The sequence below is a fragment of the Cebus imitator genome, unplaced genomic scaffold (assembly GCF_001604975.1).
Source record: "Cebus imitator isolate Cc_AM_T3 unplaced genomic scaffold, Cebus_imitator-1.0 Scaffold60, whole genome shotgun sequence".
Taxonomy (NCBI): domain Eukaryota; kingdom Metazoa; phylum Chordata; class Mammalia; order Primates; family Cebidae; genus Cebus; species Cebus imitator.
The window spans coordinates 11,712,561-11,739,253 of NW_016107375.1; positions in this window are offsets into that span (position 1 = coordinate 11,712,561).

The window sequence follows — 26,693 nt, forward strand, 5'->3', positions numbered from 1 at the left end:
AAAAAAAAAAAAAAAACAAAAAAAAAAAACAAAAAACAACAAAAAAAAAACAAACAAAAAAAAACTGAATAACAAATCTGGTGTTATTTAACTCAAGAAGCCACAGTTGATTTTGGAAGTGGCAGAACATATAAGCTGCTCCCAATTTTATTCAAGGAAAATCTCCCCTCCTTGCCTTTGTATATGACTGGCCTCACACTTGCAGTTACACACCAAAGCCCTTGGGAACTAGGGTTTTAGATCAGTGTCAGAGCATTTATATTTTTAAAAAAATACTCTGAAAACGCCAGCCCGATCCCAGCTAGGATTGCTTCTCCTGTGTCCTGCAGTTAGAGTTGTCAACATCAGTAATATACATAACGTTTGAACTTCTTCCAAGTGACTTGCCCACACGCTCAGTCTCCTGAAAAATTTCAGTGTCTGCCCACCTGCTGTTCAAGTTTAGAGAAGAGATGAAAGATATTTTCTCCTGAAATGAAAAAGAACATAAAAACAAACAATTCCAATTGAATACCTTGATTTTTGTCAAGTTCTCCTCTTTCTCTTCTTATATCCCTAACTATTTATCTTCTATAAGTAGTTAATTTCTTGCAACACTCTCTTTAATACAATTAGATGCACAGGAAGACTGATAGGAAAGAAGTAGGATGATATGATATGTAAAATATATTTTTGCACCCAAGCCTTTTTTTGATGGGGATAAACATAATTGTAACTATGTCCATAGAAGGAATCAAGGAAGCCAATCTCTCTCAAAGGAACTAATGTACAAATGCTAGCATTTTGCTCATTAAAAAACAAGCTGGCTAATTTTTATATTTTTTTGTAGAGACGGGGTTTCACCATGTTGGCCAGGCTGGTCTTGAACTCCTGACTTCAGGTGATCCACCGACCTCGGCCTCCCTAAACCTCTTTTAATAAATTACCCAGTCTCGGGTATTCATAGCAATATGAGAATGGACTAATACTGGGATATCATATGATCAACATAAAAGGAATTCAAAAAAAATGCATATGCCTGCCCCAGTTTCTGCTCTCAAATAACATTTTTTTTTTTTTTGCAAGTAAGATTAGATATATACACAGAACAGGTAAAATAGCAAGGCACTGGTTAATAATGCAACGTTTAGGCATAAGAGATGGTAGTATTAAGTGTAAAAAAGATGGTTGAATCTACTTGGGTGGCTTGGTGCCATTATCCTGCGGAATGCTGTTCAGATACATTTGTATAGGCAGAGTAATCAGGAAAATGGGAGGATGACACTAGGCATTTTATAAATAGGTAGGCGTTATAAAGTTAAAGAGAAGAGGAAAAGACACTTCCCATGTGAAAGGACCACATGAGTAACTGGAGGGAGGTCATGTCATCATGTTATGATGTAGCATATAAGAGGTGGAAAAAATTAATGTCATGATGAAATTCCTATATTAGCTTAATTAATTCATTTGCTATTAATACTCAGATCTTCCTCTATCTCCCCAAATGTTTCTAAGACATTTTAGTTAGACTGAAAATGTTAGTTTGTTACAATAAAGTCACTTTTCTAGTTCACGAAGTGGGGAAGGTGAAAGGGAGTGCGAGAAACAATTAGGGCTGGAATTCTCTCAGATGGCAGAATTCTGGTCACACAACGCCTTGAGGAATCACAATGACAAGAATTTGTGGTGGATAATTTTTCTCGTTTTCTCTTTGTTTATTCCTTCAATCTTTGCTTCTCCATGTGTCTGGTTTTCTTACGTCTCCATCTATTCTTTTCTTCTTTACCTTGTCCTCTTAGTTTTCATTCTCTATTTTGCTGTGTCTCTTCACTTATGTTTTCTATAAAATCTTATTTATCTTTGTCTGTCTCTTGATATGGGTTTATTCACAACTCCTTACTCCCTGCTCTAACTCATCAACCACATTTAGTGTAAGCTCCTTCTCATATCAGGCTATTCATGTGTTGCTGTGCAGTCTGAGGACTGGCTGCCATTGAGTCTACAGCACTTCCCATCCAATAAGGCATAGCTAGGAAGCACTTGCTTACTTCTATCAAGGAAGTACGTGCTTGCCATCATTAAGCTCTTGCTTGCTTGCTTGGAACCCAGAGCTGGGGCTCCTCCCTCAAGAAAGAGCTGTGAGCAAAACAACTTTCTTAGAAGATACAGTGGAAATGAAGTAAGTCACAATGACTGACATATAAAATAGAAAATGTAAAGAAAATATTAATTTTATAATCTGTTTGAAGAGAGATGGATCATTGGTATAGTAAGGAGTTTATTGAGTATATGCTATGCCATAGATAGCATCAATAAAAGTGCCTATACTTTATATTATTAATTCTTTATTTAATATCTAAAATAATTCTGCGAAGTAGCTAATGTTCCCGTTTTAAAGATGGGGAAACTGAACCTTGAATGCATTAAACACTTTTCCCAAATGAAGTGGATTTTAATGTATGTTTTATTAGACTTGAAAGAATTGGTCAGTCTACTGCTAGCATTCCCCTCCCTCCCATTACACAACTTCAGAGAAAATTTAATCCAGTAAACTGGTGACTTTATACCGGTATAATCGATCATTTGCTTAACCAAATAATTTATTTTGCTCTCTCACTTACTTTAACCTTGGGCAACAGTGGGTAACACTAGTTAATGTTTATCAAATGTGAAACTAAAAACTAAAACTTGTTAATACTAACCTTAATTTTAAAGTAGTCCTTTTAATGTATCTATTGATTTTAAACTAGACTGTTCTTATTATCTACATGTATGCCACTGATAATATTGCTTAATTAATACATATTTTTATTTAGGGTAAAGACTTCTAAAAATGCCTTTTTACACATAAGGGGACCATTATCCTAAGCAAACATTTAGTAGTTAGTAATAGTAACTTTTCTGGTTAGGGAACATGATATATTTATAAAACTAGATCTGGTATCACACCATTTATTCATTGTACACATAAAATAAAAGTTATTTGTTAAGTGATTTCAATTTGAAACAGGAATGTATTGAGTATTTACTGAGGCACAGCTCCTTCCTAGGCACCACAGAATGTCAAAAGTGGTATTCACAGTTTCTGGCCTCAAAGTACTTTAAGCTGATTTCACATGTGAAATGTATTCAAAATCGACAGGGCATAAAAATAAGGCATAATGTAGGCAACAAAATGGATAGCATAGAAAAGGTGCACAGAGTTCAGAAAAATGTGTCACTGTGGTCTGGAAAATAGCAAGGAGAATGTGATGGAATTGGTGATGGGAAGTTCAAGGTACAGAATTAAAGGAAGATAAATACACCTGAACACATCAAAATTCATTTAATGTATATACTGCTAAATCCTAAGCATACTTTATAGTGAAAGGTGCTGAATACAATTAGGATATAGATTTTATTCCATTTTAGACTTTGACATCCCAAAAAATATATATTATGAAATCACTTTATTAAAAACATCACATTCCAATTTATTGTTATATTCCTGTCTTCCTCTCCATTTTCACAACAAAAAAAATTATTTCATCATTAGTAGTTTTTCTATGACAGCTTTCTAATTACCTTAAGAACATTAAGATTTGCTGGAGTAATGAATATATCACTCATATCAAGATTTGAGTTTGAAGAGTACTTTAGCCTCTGTGAAAAGGGAAATGTCTCTCTGGCTTCCATCATTAAGTGCTTGCCTGTATGGAACCCAGAGAATGTAAGTACCAAGATTTGCTCTTTTTTTATTTTAATAGTACATGATGATGAATGATTAGAGATCAAAGTCTATATTAGTCTTGCCTGATCAATTCTGTAAAACTGCTTAGGACAACAACCTGTCAATTCCATTCTGGCCAGCAAAGCAAAGTAGAATGAAAACAACAGGCCATTGACAATAGAAGAGGGTGGAACAAAATCTGTTTAAAAAGAAATTTTTTTCTTTCAAATATTTCAGGGATTTCATGGACCTTTAATCATTGTTATCTGCCTTTTGGATTTCTGGACTCTGAAAATGTAAGCTCTTTTTTATTATCTGAAAGATCACTCTGTTACCATTGGAAGAGCTTAAAATGCAGAAGATTTATTTTAGGTAAAAAAAGCTGGAGATTTTGGAGCTTTTAGTGTTTGTGTATGTCATTTAAGTTAACTGAATGTAAAGATGTTGATCTAAACCCCAGAAGGCATTTAAATATTTATATTGCTTGGGATTTTTTGGGCTTCCTTTATCCCTGGATTTTTTTGTCTTTCAGCAAATCTGGTATAGTTTCTTTCAGTTTAACATATTTCTCGTTCTAATGTATCTGCTTAGAACTCTGATTACACTTATATTAGATTTTTTTCACTCTATCCTCCATGACTCTTGACTCTCTTGTCTTTACTATATCTCGTTTTCTGAGATGTGTTACAAAAGAAGAGAAAAAAAATGAGTTTTTTAAGAACAATTTTACTTGTTTTCAATTTTCCCTTTAGTAGTGTCTAATCTTCTTATTAATGCTTCTATTAAATTTTGTTTTCAAATATTTTATTTTATTTCTTTAAATTCTATTTACTCTAAATCTAGCTAACAATATATAATAATATATAAACTTTTGTTTCTTGTTCTTATTTTCAAAACAACTTTTTGTTTAAATATATTAAACACAGTTATTTTCTATTTTGTATGATAATTATAACTGAAATATTTGATTTGTCATTTATGGGATTTTAAATTATAGTGCTTTGATGTATATATGTATATGTATATATATATATATATGTATATGTATATATATATATATATATGTTATACATGTATTTTTTCTGCTACAAACCGCTTATATATATTCCTTGAAACATTGTAAGTGAAAAATCATGAGTCTTCAATAACATAGCATTAGGTTATTGATGAATTACATCAATAGATGTAGCATTATATCATAGATATCATTACAATTCTTATAGTCATTAGATGGGGGGTTGTGGCGGAGGTATTACTAGCTAAGGAAGATTTAAAATTCTCTACCTGAAGTTTTACAGAACACACAAGAAAAATAAAATTAAAAAGCAAAATCTGTAACAGCTGGAGGGTGATTACTCTCAAGGAATGCACACATACACACATGCATGTGTGTATATGTCACATATGACACAGATATTACATATATGCCATACATAACACATATATTACATATGTATAACACATGGCAGATATATCACACACCACACATATATTGCACATATGTAATATATGACACACATGTTGCATATGTAGTAATATGTGACACAAGTCATGTGTGATATGACATATGTGTAAAATAACACATGCCATAAAACCATGTCATATATGACACGAGACATGTTTATAGCATGTTACATATATAACACCTTCAGCGCATTAAACGTTACATGCATATGTCAAATATGATGTATGCATGCCACACATATGTCATTTATGTTAAATATGTTACATATGCCTCATACATGGTACACGTGTGTCATATGGAGCCTACTTCACACGTATGTCACCTATGACATACATTGAATATACAGGTCATATACAGGTCATATGTACATATATAGGTCATATATATTAAATAATACACATGTACAACATATACCTGTCTTCTATCACATATGACACATATATAGCATGTACATGTTATATACATTACATATGTCATACATATATTACACATATGACAGCATAAATGACTTGCATGACACATGCAACATATTGTATGTGACACATGTGACAATATATTACAGACAGGCCGTATGTGACACACATGTTACATACATGTCACTCATGATGTGGTATGCATGCTACACGAACATACATTTTATCATACATATGTGCATGTAGCATGCATGGCACATATGGCAATCCATCACATATATGGCATATATCACAAATTGCATGTGTGTCATATATAACACATATGACACATATATGTCCAATTCATTTTATAGATGACACATATATATTACATATATATCATCCATGATACATATGTTATATTGCATTCATATGTCACATATGACACATATAGCTCATGTAGGGCATACATGTGTTTTATATGGCATATGAATGTTTCATATTTGTGTTATATATGTAATATATGTTACATAGATGTTATTTATGGCACATATATGTTGCAGATATCTCTTGTGTGGCACATAAAACGTTACAAACAAATGACATATGTCACACAATTTTCATGCATAATACATATGGCACATATTACATACAGTATTAAAATCAGGTTTGAAACTCAATTACCTCCCTGTTGTCTAATTGCCACTTCATTAGTAGGAAAACAAAGTTTTAAAGCTTTTATATAATACTTTAAGTCCTTTTTTTTTAAATTCAGGAGGATCATTGTGTTACTTTGCAGGAAAATAAGATTACATTTGACAATTGACCTAACAATCTGATTTTTTGTGAGTGTAGATATGAATCTGGGCTATATGCACAGTTGCTGTCTCAATTTATCAATTAGAAATCCTTATGAGACAGTTAGATGATAGAGGGTCCTGGAGAAATTACAACCAGCCTGTCCACTCAGATGGAGGCTTGAGAAGTTCACGACCTTTGCAGCATGGAGGAGGCTGGCCCCTCCTTCTCCTGTGTGGAACTTGGGATTCCAAAGTGGGCGGGAAGTGCTCGAGCAGAGGACTCTGGACTTGGGGGGCATCTCTGTGTACCTCCCTTTTTTCTTCTTTTTATCCAATAAAACCCTACTTTACTCATCCTTTAAATCGTCGGCAAGCCTAAATTTTCATGGTCATGGGACAGACAAGAACCTTGTCTTTAACTGAACTAAGAAAAAGTCCTGCAACATTTTTGGTGCACAATGTGGGGGCACCAGAAGCTGTGAGTGAAACAGGGACTCAAAACCTCTCACTGTTGCTTAGCCTTTTCCTTCCTTTTTTGGGACCATCCAGTGAGCAGTGGTTTCCGGCCACTTCCAACTCCCTGCCAGACTTGAACACATGACCCAAGGCCCCCAGGGCAGCTGACTGGCATTTCCTGCCATGAACCACTGGAGCTTTCTCCTTCCCCACCAAGAGATCCTGCTTCACCTGCCAGTAATTAAACTTTTCTCTCTGGTGGAGAAACTACTTGTATACGAATAAGAGTTTCTTCCCCAGGCATTTTTAAACTGTTTCTTTTCTGTCCCCTTCTCTACCCCATCAGCTTTTAACCTTTAAAAGTTAACTTTTAAAGGTTTTTTTTGTTTATTTTTTTTTCCTTTTAAAAGATGTCTTGCTAGGCCAGCCTCCCCACCCCCCAACTATCACTGTTTATATTTTCTGCAAAGTTTTGGTGGTGGAATCAAGCCTCCATCTTGCTTTATATCCTGTGAGCCACTTGGCAAGTGTTTGGCAACCCTGCCATAGGGGATGAGCCCCCTCTGGTTTGATATCTGCATGTTTTCCTAGCCCTGACTCTTAAAGGGCCCCACTCAGCGACTGAGTTTTCTTCTGCCTGTGTGTATTGTGTGTGATGTTTGTAAGAAGAGCTCTGGTAAATTTGACCCAAAGAAAGACAAGTACTTTGATCAAGTATTTTGTAAAAGAAGTTAAAAACTGTGGTACCTTTCAGCTCATGTGACTTTAATCTTTAAGAAATAAAAGTAGCCCTAACGACTATTAGTAAAACGCAGGTCAGATGCAAGATTTGCTAAGTGCTTTGAGATTATAACCTGCTTTTTGGGTTTTGAGAACTCTTTGACTTGCTGGCTTCACAATTGGTAAGGCCTGGGGACCTATGGAACTAACCACATCCTCAACTAAAAGGCAAATCTTGGCTATAGTTAGTACACACTTAAAGAAACTTAACCAAGTTTTAAATTAAAGTTAAAAATTGCTAGGCCATAGAAATAGATTTACATGCAAGGTGTATAAAAGCAGTAAAATTTATTTTTTAGTAAAAGGTTATAAGAAGGCATGGAAATGTAAACTTTTGCTTAGGGTTAAAGGATTATTTTAAGTTAAATTAGGAAAAAGCTGAAGGTTCAAAGAAGTGGTGGAACAATTGTGGATATTAATCTATAGAAGTTCTGTGTGAACATATTGACTAAATTCAAAAAAGGGTATTATATGGTTTTCTATAAATTGAGCAGTGAAATAAAAGCATAACAAAGTTTTCCTAAGGCATTAATCTGCTCTTTGGCAACATTTGTAAAAGGTTATAAAAGGTTTTTGCTTCTTTAAAATTTCTGCATCATCATTTTGGCAAAATAAATAACATATGGTAATCGGGAATTCTATTTTGTAATATCAAGTGTTTGAAACCTTGAATATTTAACAGCTTTCTCAAAATCAAACTTCAGTTTTAAAATTGTCTTCCCTGGCACCTAGCTTTTCGAATACTTCAGAGGGCTTCTGAAAGTGTCCAGGAAAAAAAGAGGTAAACAGAATTATTTGACATGTTTAGGTAGAGGGATTGCCAAGATGCTGCTTAATTTTCTTTATGTTATATCTTGGTGAATAATGCTAATATGTGTTTCAAAATTGTATGGGATTTCTAAAATTTGAATATCTGAGTCTATGCTATCAATCATAATTAAGTTTTTTATGTTTAGTTATTATAAACCACAGAGCTAACCAAACTTTTTTGTCAATTGTGTTTCTAAGTGGAGCTACCCTGGACATTTTGTTACTCACAAACAATTGTTGTCTTGTTTTAATTCTTTTCAAAAGATGGTTTATAATAAGCTATAGAATTTTAACAGGTGTTCTCAAATACAAGCTTCTGATAACTTTGGAAATTGTAACATTGGGATAAAGAAAAATGTACAGGACTCATGAAGAGTTGAAATGTTCATGAATATCAAGCAGAATAAGAGTAAACTAAATATACTGAACTCAGAAAGCTGAAGCAAACGTTTTGACTTTTGATTGGAATATTGCTGATCCATGTTTTATTTTTCATAGCAAAGGGAACTTAACTTTGAACTATTTGTGACCTTTAATAATTAAGCAAGGTGTACCCCTTTGATTAAGATTTGGAGTGTGTTTATTTCTCTCTGCTTGGTTCCTCTAGAATTTGGAAACTATCTGTGAATATTCTTAACTCATAGAAGTATCATTGTTTGTATCAGTGCAATAAGAATCCATTTTTTTTTTTGGCAACAGAATGGAAGAATTGGTTATTTTACTAAGTATTTGACAGGAAGGGTATGCTTCCCTTTAAGGAGTCAACCTTGGATCACAGAGCTGATAGGAGCCCAGTGGGGCAACTGGCCTCATGCCCTTGTCTATGCAGTCCCTGTACAGAGTTCCTGACCTGTGGTCAGTAAAGAATGCTACTTTCTAACAGGTCTGAGAGCTCCAAGTTTATCTTGGGACCTTAAGAGGAGAGGATCACCCAACTCACAGGTGTTTGAAGATACAAACTCATGATTGGGCTTGGCTTTCAAAAGTCTCATCTGAGATTCCTTGTGGAAGAGAATTCCATCAAAGCTAATCCAAAAGCCCTATATAGAAATAATTATTCTTGCTGTACTTTATGCAAATAATCAGGCCAAGTATAAAACTAAAGTCTATTTAAACAAGTCAGTCCAATGATGATTTGTTTTTTTAACAAACATGGGGACTAGAGAGCGATAAATCATGTTTCAAAACTTGTATTTGTCATTAATTTCTAAACTCATTACTTGTTTTTAAATTTTTGCCTACATTTTCAGACTAACCCTGCTTGTTTGTGTGAACCAACCACCAATCTCTGGTTGCAGCTCAAAAAGAACAAGAGGGATGGGTAATGCAGAAATCCAGATTAATATTCTAGTTCTGGGCAATTATCCTGCAAACACTGCCAGGTGATGGAATAAATAGGTGCCTATTACGTGGAGGTTTCCTTTTGGGAAAGTAAAACCAAGGGAGCTAACCAAAGCTAAGCACCATTCACCCAAATCCTTGCAAGCATAACTATAGCTACCAGTTATTCAGGTATGTCATACAACATCATTTTCTCTCCCTTGTTAGTGGAGGACTCAGTTTCAGTTTCACCTTAACATTTGGCTTATGATAAGCAGTCCATGCAACCCCCAAGATACGTTTTTGTTGCAGACTCAATTCCAAGCTCTGGGTTAAAGTCCTAGGAAAAAATACTGGATCTGAGGGATCCAGAGGCAAAAGACAACAGAGGTTCAAAGGCACAGCACAGGTGAGTGTGGCTGATTCCTGCTGATTAAGCCAACCCCAAGCTTCCTGTTTCATGGATAAAGGTCACGTTAGTATCCACTGCATAAATGAGGTCTAGGGAATTCAAGGTTACTGACAGCAGGTGAGATACAGCACAGGTAGAAAAGAGTGGATGATTCCCACCCCCAAGCCCCCTTACTTCATGGGTATGAGCTGTTTTGACACTCATGGCAGTACCTGCCAAGGTCACTGGAATTCGAAGATGTGAGGATGGAAGAGGGAAAGAAGATGCTCTTCTCTCTGTCCCTCACTTACCCCTGGATATCAGCTACAAAAGGAAGGGAACCAGGGACGCCTGCTCCCCTCTTTCTAGATGGGTAGCCATTCATTTTCTGTCTGTACACCCTTCGAACGTATCCTGAAACCCTGGAACTCCTTTTAGTAAATGCCTTCTTTTTATTCCTTTCTTCTCCTTGGTCCTCTCTTCACTGATAGTTAATTTTATCTCTGTACTATGAACATGCTCTCTTTCAGATGCATCCTCCAAACTGAAAAAAGTTAATTCCCAAACCTTAAATTGGATGGCTTAAGATTGGACCCAGGAGAAAGGAACCCAGAAGCTCAACATGCCAGCAAAAGGGTAAAAGTTTTTTTTAAACCAGTTGGGCTTTTGGCCTCCCTCTCCCTATGCAAACTGGTAAAAGGCCTTGGGATCTTTGAGCTGTCCTTACCCTTCCCCTTGTTTCATTTTGATACATGTTTTCTAATGACCTGGTTTATCTCTTCTTGCCTTCAGGCCATCAAACTCCAAACAGTCATGCAATGGAGCCTCCCATGATGGCCCCTTCCGCTGGGAACCCTTTGGCCTCTAAGGGAACTCTGATGGTCATTTTCCCAAAACAGTGTCCCCTGTCAGCAGGAAGCAGTTAAAATTGGTGTTCTTCCTTATCCTTAATCTAATGTCAGTTGGGGGGGAATGAGAGGGTCCCTGGAGAAACTCCAACCTGCCTGCCCACTGAGGTGGAGCCTCAGGAAGTTCGCTACTGTTTGCAGCAGGAAAGACCCTGACCCCTTCCCTTCCTGTGTGGAAACTGTGATTCCAATGGTGGGTCGGAAGTGCTCTAGCAGGGAGCTCTGGCCTTGTGAGGGATCTCTGGTTCCTCTTTCTTCCTCCTTTTGACCCAATAAAACCCTGCTTTATTCACCCTTTAATCTGTCTTCGAGCCTAAATTTTTGTGGCTGTGGGACAGAAAAAAACCCTATTTTTAGCTATACTAAGGAAAAGTCCTGCAACATCTGATGCTAACTTCAGACGACATCAATTCGTTAACCAGAGTAATCCTAAAGATCTGGAACTTGTGTTCATAAAACCTGCTCCTGATCACCAGCCTCGTTATACCAGCACCAAGGGAAATTGTTTTCCCCTTCTTCCCATATAATTTTTAAATAATCTTGGCTGAGATTTCTTCCTGCACGACTTCACTTGATGTAAAAAATAACTTAATTTTCACCTTTTAAAGAATGTAAAAAGATCAGGGATATTTAGGCCATGACTTTGCCTCTGAGAATTCCATTTCTTCCTAAGCATGACTTTGGTCGAGATACAATCTGAGACACACCCTTCTTGGAAAGAAGAAGTGAAATACTGAAATATGTTCATTCAGTGGTTTCTTGTCATCAAGGATATAATCTAAACTTCTACTTTCTCTGCTGTTCAAGATCCTCAAACTACGTAATGTTATTCTCCACTTTTCTTTCCCTTGCCCTTTTGTATTTGTGTATCTGCCTTTAAAATGGTGATAGACAGTTCTATGAATATGCTATTTCTTGCTTCTTTCTCTCTGAACATACTTTATCCTCCTCTTCTTCAATATATCAAACTCTTAGGTTCCAACACTTATCTTAGATGCTTATTTGGTTATGAATCCTTCCTAAATTTTCTTTTCATCTTCTACCCTGAGAATTGTTTGTGTCTTCTTAGACTATCACTGTAGTTTGTATGTAGGCCTATTAAAACAGCTGCCAGCCATCAGCCATTCATGTATATTCTTCTATCTCCTAATGACATCTTAGCCCCTTAAAGGTAAGAACAGTAACATCGTCATCTTTATATGTTAAATGTAAAACAAAATTTTAATTTCTCAGTAAATTAATTAGCATGGAGGATGCAGTCAGCATCCGCTTCTAGGGGCTTGTGCTATATATAATGACCCAAAATTAACCCACATAAAATAGTCTTTGATCAACAAAATCTGTCAGAGATACACGAGCTATGATACAAAAAATCAGCTGCTATAGAAAATTGGGTGGTTTCTCCAGGCTCAAGTCCATCTTACCATATGTCACCTTCCTTGGTTAATCACAACTGCATGACTGTTGTAAGAGTAAAAATATCAATATTCTGGGTTCCCTCCATGTGCGAGAGTCTAGAGTGTGGCTCAACATGTGTAGAGATATATTCAGCAGTTGATTTGATCTCAGACGATTTTCTTCAAAATTCCAGTAGATGTTAGGTCAGGTACAGCTATTCCCATTTTGTGAACCATGGCATTTTGTTCAGGAAAAGTCACAATGGTCAACATTAGTCTTTACACTTAATTAGTATTTATTGCTCAGATTGACTTGTTAGCTGGAGACCCAGAACTAGCCTTTAGTGGTCATAATTTCAGCCTGAAAATAGGCTCACCATAGACAGCTGACTTCATATACCCACAACTGAATATTCAGTCCAGTGATAGGTTTTTGAAGGATTTTTTGACTGTTTGTTTTTTGATCTCCCCATAAAATCACTACACTTCCAAATGGGCATTCCAACCAGACATCCAAGTCTGTTTTCTGTTCTTGACATTGTCCTTTTGTCATACTGCTTACTTCTTAGTTTTTATTTATTCATTTGTTTCTATTTTCTATTTGTTTTGCTTTCTCTGGTATTTTGGTTTAAAAAGAAATGACTATTGCTCTTATATGTTTATGGAATAAAACAACAAAAACTTCCATGAAGAAGGCTGTCCATATTTAGAATCATTTTTAGGCCCATATTCTAAATAGAAATGAAAATTGAGCAAATGTCTGGTAGTTCCTGTCAATGGTGGGAGTGAGGATGTGCCTGCAAAGAAGACTCAGTTGCTCTTGAGCTACTGGGCAGTGGCAGGCCATGTAGGTTTGGGGAAGCTTCGTTGCTGAAACCGGGTGCAGGAAACAAATAGACATTTTTGTGTGAGTTGCCGGGGTGCTGGGAGGCATCCGAATGAATATGAGGTGATGTTCAACCCCATTGTGTTTATATGAATACACATTACCATTTCCCGCAAGGAAGCTGATAACAGCACCATGATGCTTTGCTATAAAATCAGTTGAACATTTTCCTGCACATTTTACTCCCTTTAAAATGGGTCAGGAACAGATACAGGAAATGTCATTGCCCCTGTGTAACATTCTCTTTCCCCAAATGAGAACCCATTGGAACACACTGTAGGGGTGTTTCACTGCAAAAAGCTTGGCATAGACAACTGGAGCAAATGAGGGATTTTCCTTTAAAACCAGCAGGTTTGTGGGTTTTGTGTGGTGAGGGTGGGGTGTCATTCGTTTTTTGCTTATCCCTGTATATGTTAAAGCTTACAAAAGCAGATAAAGAGCAAAGGGATTTAATTATGCATAAATAGAAGGCAATGATGAATACCTAGGAGAGTAATTAGTTGTGTAAGTAGATATATGCATCCTTGTAGATACATTTTATTTGCATAAGAATATAAATGTTCAGAAACACACATGTGCAGGACATGTGTAAGACCTTTTGGCAACAGAGGCACATTTCGAGGTTAGCATGGTGTTTTGCAGATACCTTGAGTTAGCACTGAATTTGTTTTAAAAAATTAATGAAAACATGTTCCACTTAATTACAACAACAATAACCTTCTTCTGTAGCAGACTAAAAATGTTTAAATATACCCCTAAAATATTTTTGAAAGTAAAAAACCGAAAAGAAAATTCAAGTTTCAGAGCTATGACTAGAGTTCCATTTGGAATTTAATATCCTCTGGTTCTAAGCAATCCAGGGTTTGAATGTAGGGATATATTGATGCAACTGGAAAGTAAGGTCATGTGACTGGATGATTGAGGTTCTGGATAACAAATATATTCCTCTTTTGTCTATATTTAGTAAAGAAATATCAGTACACATTGTGCTTGCTTAAGAGGAGGAATTCCTGTAGCCTGGATATTTCTTCATTTTTCATAGCCATCCTTAATAACCTGCCCTAGTACTTAGTAATAACCCCTTTCCTGTCAATAGTTATTGCTCAACCTAGATCACTTATATCTCTCCTGTTTTCCTCCGTATTCATTTCCTCTTGACCTGTTTTTGGTAAAATCTGAAGACAGTTAAGCTCTCAATTTTCATGTATAACTGATCATATTTTATCATTGTTTTTCCCATCCCAGGACAGACCCCATGTCAAAGATTTCTGGCCAGTATTTTTTCCAGAGTTGTAGTTCTCTTTCACCATAGAAATAAACAAGCAAGACTCAGTGATATTGGTCACTAAAGGACATTTAGGTGACAGATTTTCAAGTTGTTTAAGTAGTAAAAATGGTTCCTTAGTGACAAGAAAAGTTATTAGGGACATTAAATAAGATATCAATGAATCAGAACTAAGACTGAATTGGATGAAATAGGCAGAAATAAAGGGAAGAATTAGATCAGGAATGTCTTAGTTGCATAAACAGATCATTGAGAAAAGTTTATGGAGAACTGGGGATGGCAAAGGAGGAAACAATGGTTAAAAGGCTATATTTGGAGCTGGAGGAGCTGAGAAAACTGTGTGGTTGAAGTTTGCTTGGAGATGGACACAAATGACAATTTCGAACTTTACCTGAGTCTCTGCTCCCTATTCTTTTGTGTTCAACTAACTACAAAGAACAATTCTCTTTTCATATATTTTGAGAAATGGCCCATCTCCCTTCTTCTGTGTAACTCCAATAAAAATCATGAACCACTTCCTCACCGATCTGCCTTTACAACATCACAAGCCCTCTTTCTCTTCCTTGAATTGTTTTTCATTAATGACCATTCTCCATATTCAAGAACCAAACTAAATAATCTCCTTGATTGTCTGGTGCATTTTGTCTTTCACACAAGACACATTTCTTTGAAAAGTTATCAGTTAAAGGTATATAGATTTATTGCTCAGTGTTACTCCTATCCAGGAAGTAATAATTATGCCAAAGTCCTAAAAGGGGAAGGAGAAAGCAGGAATAGTAATTCTGGATTATTAAAATCTTCATTTTTTTCTAAAAGAAGTTTCTTCTGAGTCTAACTCAAGAGACAAAACAGTGTTCCAAAGCCAGTTGGATTGCTTAGTTTGGATCCTGACTCACCCCCAATTTGTACATGTTAGATGGATGTGAGTAAGTAACATGGAATAAGAGGTGGTTCTCAACAAGGATGATTGCATGTTCAAATTTGAATGCCCTTTCTCCTATAATAAGAATATAAACTACTGTGCCAGATAAAGCTGCAGAGATGATGGCCAGGCTTTAGACTAGGAAGCCCCAAAGAGCCTGTGGGTGGAGGTGAGAGAATTAATCAGCTGTAGGATGAAGAGCTTCAGGCAACAGAAAACTGCAAATCCGCCACCCACCAATCTATTTTGTTAAACTTGAGAGGCTTTTGAGAGAGAAGCAGCATCCAGAAGGGGCAAATTTGCTCAGCATGTAAATGGATTGTTATTCAAGATGCCCAGATTTTATTCCTGAAGAAGGTTATTTACGATGGCTCTGAAGGACCTTCCTCCCCTAGGCCAGAACTAGCACCATACAAAGTTCAATTCAGAAGTGTCCCAACCTGGCTCAAATTGGTCACCCAGAAAGCCCTGAATGCTGTCAGAATTTCCTGGGTGTCTCTGTGTTTTCTTTTTACAGGTCCCTCAGAGTGACCTTGAAGAGAGACCACTAGTCTAGAAAGTGAAATTGGTAGGAACTGGAAGCTCATTCATTTTCTGGAGACGGGGATAAACTTAGTTACTCTCACATCACACTCAACCACTACTCGAACTTTAATCCTGAGGTAGGCTTCTTCCTCCAGTAAGATCTCAGTGTATCACTTTGAAATACACCTGCATTTCACTGACTTCCAACAATAGAGAGTCTAACTATACTCAGTCAATCAGCATCATCATGTTGTGTTTTATATTACGAATTTTTTGTATTGGATTAGTTTTAGAATAGGCAATATATGTGCACACATGACCACAAAACAAAATGATAAATATGCAAAAATATATATAAAGTTTCTATTGCTTCCTTGACCTCTAATCCTTGTTCTGCTTCCCAGAGGCAAACTCAGTTGACAAATGTGTTTTAGGCATATACGTGATGTGCGTGTGTGTGTGTGTGTGTGTGTGTGTGTGTGTAAAAAGAGAGAAAGAGATATGTATGTGTGTATATATATGTGTGTGTGTAATTGTTACAAGAGACATTTGCATTTCTCTTTTAATGAATAATTACATTTTCTAATGGCTATGGAACCTTCCCAAATAGACAGTGGCTAGTGAAATAACTTTCAGGAGATATATATGCGTGCACACATATATATCTCCTGAAATTTATTTCACTAGCTCATATTTATATGTGACATCTTTGAAACATTTTATAAGAAAACACTATATATTATACTGTACTCTCTGCTCTATATTTTGCTTTTTCATTTATTAACCAATATGTATTGAAGCTCTTTTTAGATTCATACATAAAAAGCTACCCCATTATTTTGAATAGCTACAAAAATTCATCAGATGGATGTGCCATAATATGGTTAGGCAGTCCCCAACTGTTGGGCATATGGGTTGGTTCAGATATTTTCAAATACAAAATATCTGTACATGGACTTGTCTTGCTTATGAATCATTCTTGCCTGTGTTCCTGTATATCTGTAAGATAAATACTTTGAGAAGTGATTTCTAAGCCAAAGAGTAAATGCCTTTGTATAAATGGCATGTAATGGTAATTTACCTTCTTTAAGTGTTATACAATTTTACAACACCCTGGCATTTTTTTCCATCATATTTAAATGACACATGGTAGAATCAGCTTTGTTGTCTGAGTATACAAATAGTTAAAATATTTTTGGCATATGAAATTTGCATTTATCTTGTATTGAATAAATACTTTTTCCAGTGGTTATGACACCATCCCCAAATAGACAGTAGTCACCTTGAAATTCAGAATCTTCCTTTATATTAACCTCTCCCCCTCCATGGCATCTAGCCCGTGGCTCTGTATATAAAAAATACTCAAAATAGCATTATTAATAAATTAATTCTACCTCAAGCTTTGATTAGTTATCACCAGCACGTGAACTCATTATGACTGGTTTTCCTTTTTTTCTGTTTCCAAATTGTCCTCATTAGATAAAAAACAGAAAATGGCTTTCACCTACCCCTTTGTGTTATTGATATTTAATGAAGAAAGTTTAGGTGGAAGATAAATATAAACTCAGTTTTGTATGTCAATAGAATAAAAGAGGATGTATGCAAATAAACTTCTTGACAGTATATAGACTTACAGCTTCTTTGGATGGAAATTCTTCACTTCTGAAGCGAGTTTTCCCTCAGGGGAGGAAAACAAGATTTAATTCCATTTTTTAAAAAAATTAAATAAAATGGTCATATGGTTCTCAAGGGGAGACATACTTCAGATTCTGAAAGGATGATGGGTTATTCTAAGACAAGTAGCTTTTGAATAAATTGGAACTGTCTCTGATGAGATATGGGGGAGGGAGTGAATTGATGTACTGATCTAATGAGCAATATTACTAAAAATCCATTCTAAAGATCGGGGTGTGTTTATGGCAGGTATTTGAGTAAAATGTTCACTGAGAAGCATATTACCTCAGTAAAGGTTGCTGGTTTGGTTTATTTTTTTTTAATCAATCCTCAATAACCCCAGGAGACCAGAAAACAGGTTGGGAAGAATAATTATTCATTGCTAATCCTAAATCTATTAAAATATCTTTTTTTTCCTTGTTTTATAGTAACCACTGGTTGTTAATTTGACCAAATTAGTGAGTTCCAGTTCTACTGAAATCTAGGTATTTTTTTTTTGTTACTTCCAAATATGTGTTGCAACTTTGCAAAATATTTATAAAGAATTCATAGAATGTTTAGTAAGTGACTAGTCCTGAAATATTTACTGTACAAGTTCAAGCAAAGACAGTTTCTAGATTTAAACACAACAAAGAGACATTGAATACTCATATAAAACAAGTATGACCTCTATAAGGCAATACTCATTAAGTACTCATGTTACTCAACCAGCTCTAAGTCCTCACTTCCTTGTTTCCATTCTTGATTTCCCCAATTACCCAGACAGAATTCATACGAGTCACACAGTTGTGAGTTCATATCCCACCCGCTACACTTAGTGTGTAGCCTCCAGCAAATTAATTCACTTCTCTGAGGTGATTTGAAAATAAATAAGATATTCCTCACAGGTCTATAAAATGTATGTACAAATATATTTTGCATGCATTATTTAAGCATAACATATCTAAAGCAGTAAGCACATAGTGGGTATGCTGGAAATTGAAGACTTCAAAATTATCACTTGAAATGCCTGCTACTTTACTGTCTGCAGTTAATCATTTAGGTTTCCATTGCCTCTGATTTCCATGATCTTTCTTTTCCTTGGAATCCCTTCTTTAGCACTCCAGTTAGGTTCATGCACGTGGTCTGTGAGCCTGTGTCTTCTCCTTCTTGCTTACTCTGTTGGATATGGCAAGATTTATCTTCCTCGGGTTCTGCTTTGAGAATGGCACTACCCTGGCTCTCATTTCCTGCTGAAAAAGAATGAAGCCACTAAGCATTTAATAGTTAACAAATTCAAGACCTGACAAATATGTCTGTTTCATTCTTGCCTCTTCCTCTTCATGTAGCCTTTCCTCAGCCACGCCTAACTTCTCACCACATTACCATTCAGCATGCTTCCTCCAATGGGTTCTCTTCTATAATAAACTCTCTTTATTACCCATGCACCAGAATTCTATCAGCCTTCAAATCGACCTCAAATGCAACTTCTAAATATCCCACCTCACTCACATTTCAATGTCTGTAACTTTTTTTATACCCTTCTTAGTCAGAATGCTTAACACATACTTCCTTAGAATTATAGCTAATTGTTATTCTTTATTTCTGCATAATGTTAGATTTCACTGAGAGAAGAGAATGAATTTTTGAGGGGAGTGGGAGACTGGATTGTATTTGTCTTGAGATGCAATGTGGCACAGTGGCTGAGAGGAAATTCTAGATCAGACTGCCTGTGTTTCTATCCTCGCTTTACATTTTATTATTGTGTTTAGCAAGTTTGTTATCTTCAGTTCAGTTTCCTTAACCAAATTAATTTATTAATTCAACAAATAAATGAAAAATAATGTATTCAAAAACTGTATTCAAGCAGCTACTGTGTGCTGGGAGTACAATGATGAACAGACTTCAAAAGCCCGTGACTTACGCGCTTACACAGGTCCCCAAGTTTAGAAAGCCTTGCAGTTGGCTTCATGTTATGCTGTCATTGTCTTGAAATTTTCAATAATGTTTTAACAAAGGGCCCCATAGTTTCATTTTTTGCTAGACTCTAGAAATTATGTAGCTGGTCCTGACAGTAAATAAGATAAGTATGACCCCTGCTCTTATGAGGAGACTGAATATAAATATGCAAACGAAAAAGTAAGAAAAGAAAATATCAGACAGTGATAAGTGTTATGAATAGCTAGGTAAGAACTTTAAATTTGGTGGTTAGCCAAAAGCATCTCAAGGTTACATTTAAAGCAGAGATTTGCATGATGAAACTTGCTCTGTAAAATGCTGCAGAAGAATATTCCAAGTAAAGGAAATAAGTGTGAAGATGCTAAGGCAAGGATGAAATTGAAGAGTTTAGGAAACACTCTTCTTGGGAAAGAAAGAACAAGGTAGAGAATGATCAAACCTAAAGACTGGTCATGGCCAGATCCTTAAGGCCAGGATACAAGGGTTTTCATTTTATTCTAAATGTGATAGGAAGCCATTATAGGATTTATAGTGAGGACATTAAATTTCATTTATTTTTTAAAGGTCACTTTTTTCAATTATACGAGGACAGAAATAGAAGCAGGCATGCCAGTAAGAAGACTACTGCACCTGTCTAGACAAGCAATGGTGGTGGATTGAACCAGGACAATCCACAAGCAGCTGGAGGGAAGTGCAAGGGTTTAGGATATATTTAAGAGACAGAGTTGATATGATTGGCAAATTGCCAATTAGATTGGGGGCAGAGATGGGGTAGGCGAGTGGAGATGGATGGTCTTAATATCCAGAAATTCATAGTGATGACAGAGAGTGGAGACACACTTGAGGCCTGGGGAAAAGAAAGCATGCCAAATCTAGGAGGTAAAGCAATAGGGATGCTGATATATTGGATGTGGAGAATGAGAGAAAGAGAGGGATCCAGGATAATAACTGTATTTTTGGTGGTCATTGTCATTTATTAAAATGAAGAAAATGGGCAAAATTAATTTATGAAAAGATACTATGTGTTCCCTCTTAGGTATCAATGTGGGAAGATGAGTATCAATGTGAGAAAATGAGTCAAGAGGGAAAATGCATATCATCACTATCAAAAAACAGGGATAACAGCACCACCTCGTGTGATTAATATGCCTATTAAATCAGATCATGCATGTAAAGAACTTGGTCGCCTGCTTGCCAACTATAAATGCTCAATACATGTTACTTATTTGGTCTTTCTGAAATGCATAGTCATGTGGAATTGCATACTATAAGTCAGAGAACTTCTTAGGAGTGAAAGTAGCTCTAGAAGCTCAAAAGGAAAACTGAAGGACATAATAGATTTTTAAATAAGTGACAGGAGGTGGAAATTGTCTCGTTCTTTAATACATAATTTTTACTCATTAACACCTTCATTCTTCTATGTTTCTTGTTAGGAGTCTTTCTCATAATCCAGGAGCTGAAGATACGGCTCACACAATAGTGAAAAATAAGCCGGGCACAGTTGTGCACACCTGTATTGCAGCTACTCGAGAAGCTGAGATGGAGAGATCCCTTGAGGCCAGGCGTTCAAGGCTGCAGTACACTCTGATTATGCATGTACATAGCCACTTCACTCTAGCCTGGGTCACAGGGTGAGACCCCATCTCTTAAAACAGGTGAAAAATAATGGAAAATATGCAGCAAAAAGAAAGTGCACATTCCACGATATGAGAAAACAAGCTAGGTAAAAGCACTCCTTCAAATAGTCTGTAATTGGACCTGATTCAAATTCCTATTGCTATTCCCATCAGTGAGTAACAGGGCCCATCGGTGAGATCTGGCTTTATTTTGGAAGTCGCAATATTCTTATTGCAAACATGACGATTTGATTTAATAGATAACATATCTGTTTAAAATTTTCTTCTTGCATTTTCCACATGTGTAAAGCTGTTCTAACTTATAGCAAGTCTCTAGGAAAAAACTTTTAACATATGAGTATCATTGGTTGGACAGCGTGGCAGGAAACGGTTACTCAGGACTGGACTTGCTGTTAAGCCAACAGACATTTGAGTGACTTTTGATGGATCTTATTATCACTTATTTCTTCATCTTAGGATGGGGAAAGGGCACGTTGAAGAATTCTAAATCTTACCAATCATATATCATGGCATATGCAAGCATTTGTCGTCTAGCACAGAGATTGCTGACAGTTATATTAAAGGATTTACACTTTTAACTTTAAATATCATCTAAATATTGAAGTGATGACCCTATTCTCAAATGATAGCCTTTTTTTCTAGATAATATGTTAGCATATTTTGGAGTATAAAGTAATGCAAGAGAACCCTCCTTGGACATGAGAGATCTGGTTCTAACATTGTCTCCAATTTGTTCCTAAGGCTCTGAATCATTTAGAATCTGTAGAATGGATGTAAAACTATGTGATTTTACTATTACTTCTGTACTAGATGAGAATTAAAAAAAAAAAAATTCAAAGGAAAAGGAAAAAACAGTGGTAGTGAGTGCAATTTGTAAAGACTGACTTGCCGACAGTGGAAAAGATTATTATAAATAGAATTTCTGCTGTCCAGAGACCTTCCCAGGGTCTCCCCAAATTCTTTTCTGCTGACTATAGTTCTTCCCAAGTATTTTCTGTGCAACACACTCACCAGGGTCCTTTGCATTGTCTCCATTCTATTGCTCTGCTTAGGAAACTAAAAATACATATCTTACAGATTTGTGTTACACTAAATGATCATTTAAATGCTCAGATCGGAACCCCTGGAATTTTCCATCTGCCTTTCATCTGCTGGGCTGGTTCTGAAAGGGCACTGCTGAGAGCCTCCCTGCGGGTTGGCTTTGCCAGTGGGTGTGATTGAAAATCTGTAGCTAACACTCGCAGAAGCAGGGTAAGGGGATAGTTAATAAAGGACAAAAATAGAGACCAAAAAGATATAAACACACATCACAGTTTGATCTCAATATCATTTTTTAAATAATACATTTGCACATTTTCAAGATCAGCCTCTCTGGGATGTCTTGCAGGGGACAGAATATTCTTGCAAGTTGCAGGAAAGCTGATCTACTTTTAAAGAAAAGGATAGAGGTGGCCAATTGCCAATTAGAATGGGGGCAGGGATGGGGTAGGAGAGTGGAGATGGATAAGCTTAATGTCCAGAAATTCATACCAATGACAGAGAGTGAAGACACACTCGAGGCCTGGGATAAAGAAAGCATGCCAAATGTAAGAGGTGAAGCAAATCACACACATGCATTTTGTTTTTGCTTATAGAAAGAACACCCCCTCTCAAACATCAAGATTGTTATACAGAATGTCCAAGGCAAATTAAGGAAAATAATTATTGTAGCTGATGAAGCGGAAACCCTGTTAGAGCGCTAAATGCTACTTCACAGTACTCAGTGGTGGAGGTTCTGAAGTAAGCGCATTTTTCAGCATCTTTAGTGAGTATATTAAATTAAGTTTTTAAGCACTTTTCTCCTCCCTTTTATTTTCCTTTCTACGCTCCTCCTCTTTGTGTAGTTTCTCAGGCAGGTGGGACAGGGTTGGAATCTGTAGAATATACTACAAGAAAGGAACAGCTGGAAAAGAAATCTATTCCCTACTTCCTTTTGTCCTAAGATGAAAAGTAAACAAAAACTTGGACAATTAATGGGTGAAAAGCTGGTGCTTAAAGTGATGAAGAGTGACCTGTCACCGCAGAAAACTGGTCAGAAAAGGGGTTATTGGGAAGCAGAGGGAATTCTTAAGCTTGTCTGACTTGCTTTTGTTTTTACTCAAGGGGGCTCTTGCAACCTGAAAAAGATTCCCTTTATCCCCTACTTCCCATTTGTTCTGAAAAAACAGGTCTGGGATGCAGCATAGTTGCTGTTGATTTGGGATATACATGTTTCTCTGCTTTCTTAGTTTATGAAGCACTGGATTTTTTGGTTGATATTTGTTAGTGCATTTTTCTGTATTATACTTGCTGTCTTTTAATCCATAAATTGAACAATTCTCTAATAAAATCTCAAGTTTGTTGGGATAGGGTATTGAGTTTTATAGGCTAGTATATCCCATGATGCTCCAGCAATAATTGCCATTATTGTATGATAGATGTGCATTAGAAAAGAGAAGCAAAATTTTTTTTTTAACCGCAAACATTGATTTTTTTGTTCTGTGATCTCCCGCTTTCACATCCATAATAGGTCAAGGTCAGCAGTCTGGAACTTTTTTGACTTCACAATATCCAACCTCATTAATCCAAATGCATAATTTCTGCTGCCACTTCACCCAGGAAGAGACAAGTCTTCCACTCAGGTCCTTCCCATCCCAGATGGATGTTCATATTCACCAGCTCATGACATCAGTGCCGTATGTTCATTCACTGAACCACTGGTATATGGACAGAAACTATTATTCTAAGACTTCAGTTTCTCATTTCAGATTCATTATCAAAGTTTTACACATAGCAGCTACTCAATGTCTTTTTTTTTTTTGGTGGGGACAGGGTCTCACTCTGTTGCCCAGAGAGGGCAGTGGCATGATCACCACTCGCTGTAATCTCAACTTCTTAGGCTCCAGCAAACCTCCCACCTCAGCTTCCCATGTACCAGGAGTCACAAGTGTGCACTACCACACCTAGCTAATTAAAAAAAAAAAATTTTTTTGTAGCCACAGAATCTCCTTATATTGTTCAGACTGATCTTGAACTCCTGGATTTAAGTGATTCTCCCCACTCAGTCTCTCAAAGCTCTGGGATTATATGCATGAGTCATTGCACCAAGGCTCAATAAGTTTTTGATACTAATTTTGATAATCACGAAAGGGTTTCAGATTAGATAATTCACAACAATTGAAATATGTGTTTGCTAATCATCCTCATCTCCTCCCAACCCCCACAAAAATCTGTTAAAGTGTTTCCATCAGCTGCAGTGAGTGCTTGCTTCCCTTTGGACACTTCAGAGGAATGCAGGATAATTTGTATTCTGCAGAGGGAAGTGCCTGTTCCCTTTTGCCACTTTGTTGTGAGATCATGGAAAACTGTAGGTTCAGCTTCAACCACCATTTAGATCAGATCAGAGTAAGCATAGTTCTCCTGAATTTGAATGGCCTCTAACATTGAGGCTTTCTCTGTACGAATGCTGACCCTTCAGTGTGTTTTACATGTTTCCACATATTCATTTCTTACAACAACCCTATTGTTATCCCCATTTTACAGGTGAGAATAATGAAGCACAGAATGTTGAATAACGGGCCCAAGATCACAGGTCTGATGAACAGCTGAGCAGGAGTTTAGCCAGTCAGTTTGGCTGTGGCACTCAGGTCTTTAACCCACACACAACATTGCTGCATGTTGATGATTTGTTGCAGGGATCAAAATGAATATTATATAAATTGTTAGAGTACATTTTATTCCAAAGATGGGATGAGGAATATTGAGAGTGCTTTAAAAAATGAAGGTGCTAACCAAGTTGGACCATGCTAAACTCCCACTCCATCTGACTTTACTTGGTCACTAGCTGAAAATCCCAGATTTTCTCCTCACCATTCACATAGAGATACAGTGGCAACCACACATGCCTTGTTCAGCCCATTGCGTTCTGAGGACTGGCTGTGGCTATTTGCAGGAGTGACATATTCCTCCCTGTTCTCTGTAGTGAGTCAAGATTACGGACCCTGAGAAGGCGTTCCAAGTTCTTTGTGCAGTGGTGTTTAAAATGCAAGATCCCTGCCGGAGAGAGAAATGACTTGAAGAGCGTTAATGCAAACCCCCGTTCTGCTCTTCAAGCAGCTGTGAGCCTGGAAGACCCCGTAGGCAGAGACGGGACTAACATGGGCCATGATGACACATATTCAGCAGCGAAGAAGACTTGATTCTGCACCTTGCTGGTTACAGCTGCCAGATTGTGAGCAATCGATAGAGAACTTTGTTAATGATGTAGAATTCACTTCTGGCATGCTCTGCACAAATACATATGCAATATATTATTAGTGCCCTCAACAACAGGCCTGTCCAGATGTGATTTAATTCAAAGCCTGATTACCTTTTTCTCTTTTCACCCTCATAATTGGAACGTCGTTGATCAGATTCTGCTTCTAATAAAAATGGCAAAGCATACAGGATTTTTCTGAAACAATTTTTTGGCAGCAAACAACAGAACATCAGAGAGTGAAGGTAATGGAATGACATTACCAGTGGAGGAGCTGTTACAGTAGCCCTGGGGAGAGCAACTTAGAGAGTCCTGGTGTCCACATTTTTAAGAAACACAACAGGGGATGAGGGGGAGGAGAGGATCATCTTTGGGCATTATTAGAGAAGATGTATTTATATAGATTTCTTTCCAAAAGATGAATCCAATCATCATCCCATAGACAAATGTGGAGTCTTAATGGCAAATGTTGATTTAATATTTGAATCTGAGTCTTGCAGTAAAAGACTGAATTGCATTAGAAGAGCTGGACTAGAACTGGGTAGACACGGAAACCTAATACCATAGCATATAAATCTGGCAGTACAATTTAAAGCTGAAAAGAAATAGAAAGATAAATGATGTCATAAAAGATTCACAGGGGCGTTTTTAACTGAACTGCTAAATATTTAAAAACAGAATAGCCAAGGCCATTTTGTATTAGAAACCGAAATGAGTGGCTCTCTCAATTTATTAAATTTAGTCCACTCAGTGTTTATCAAGCCTGCTCTATCTGAAAGGTACTAGACTAGGCACTGGGATGTTACACAAGGAGATTACTGATTAGTAGGGGACATAAGGCAAGTAGTAAGTTTGGAAAAATACTGTGCTGATGAGGCATCTTAGATTGTCATTCCTGTAAGCCTATTTTAAGGAAGAAATCTATAGTCTATAGTATAGATTTCTCCTATAGTATAGAAGCGTAGCATAATAGTTGCCTCCTACCAAGTTTCTATGCCTTTTGTTATGTGACTCAATGGCCCTTGGTGTAACCAGGGACAGCCAAAGACATTTATATATTGACCATCAATAAGAGGCCAATGGTTTACTGTTGAGTGACCGTTCCATATTGGATGAGAGACCTAAGCCACCGCATCTGATCGGGTT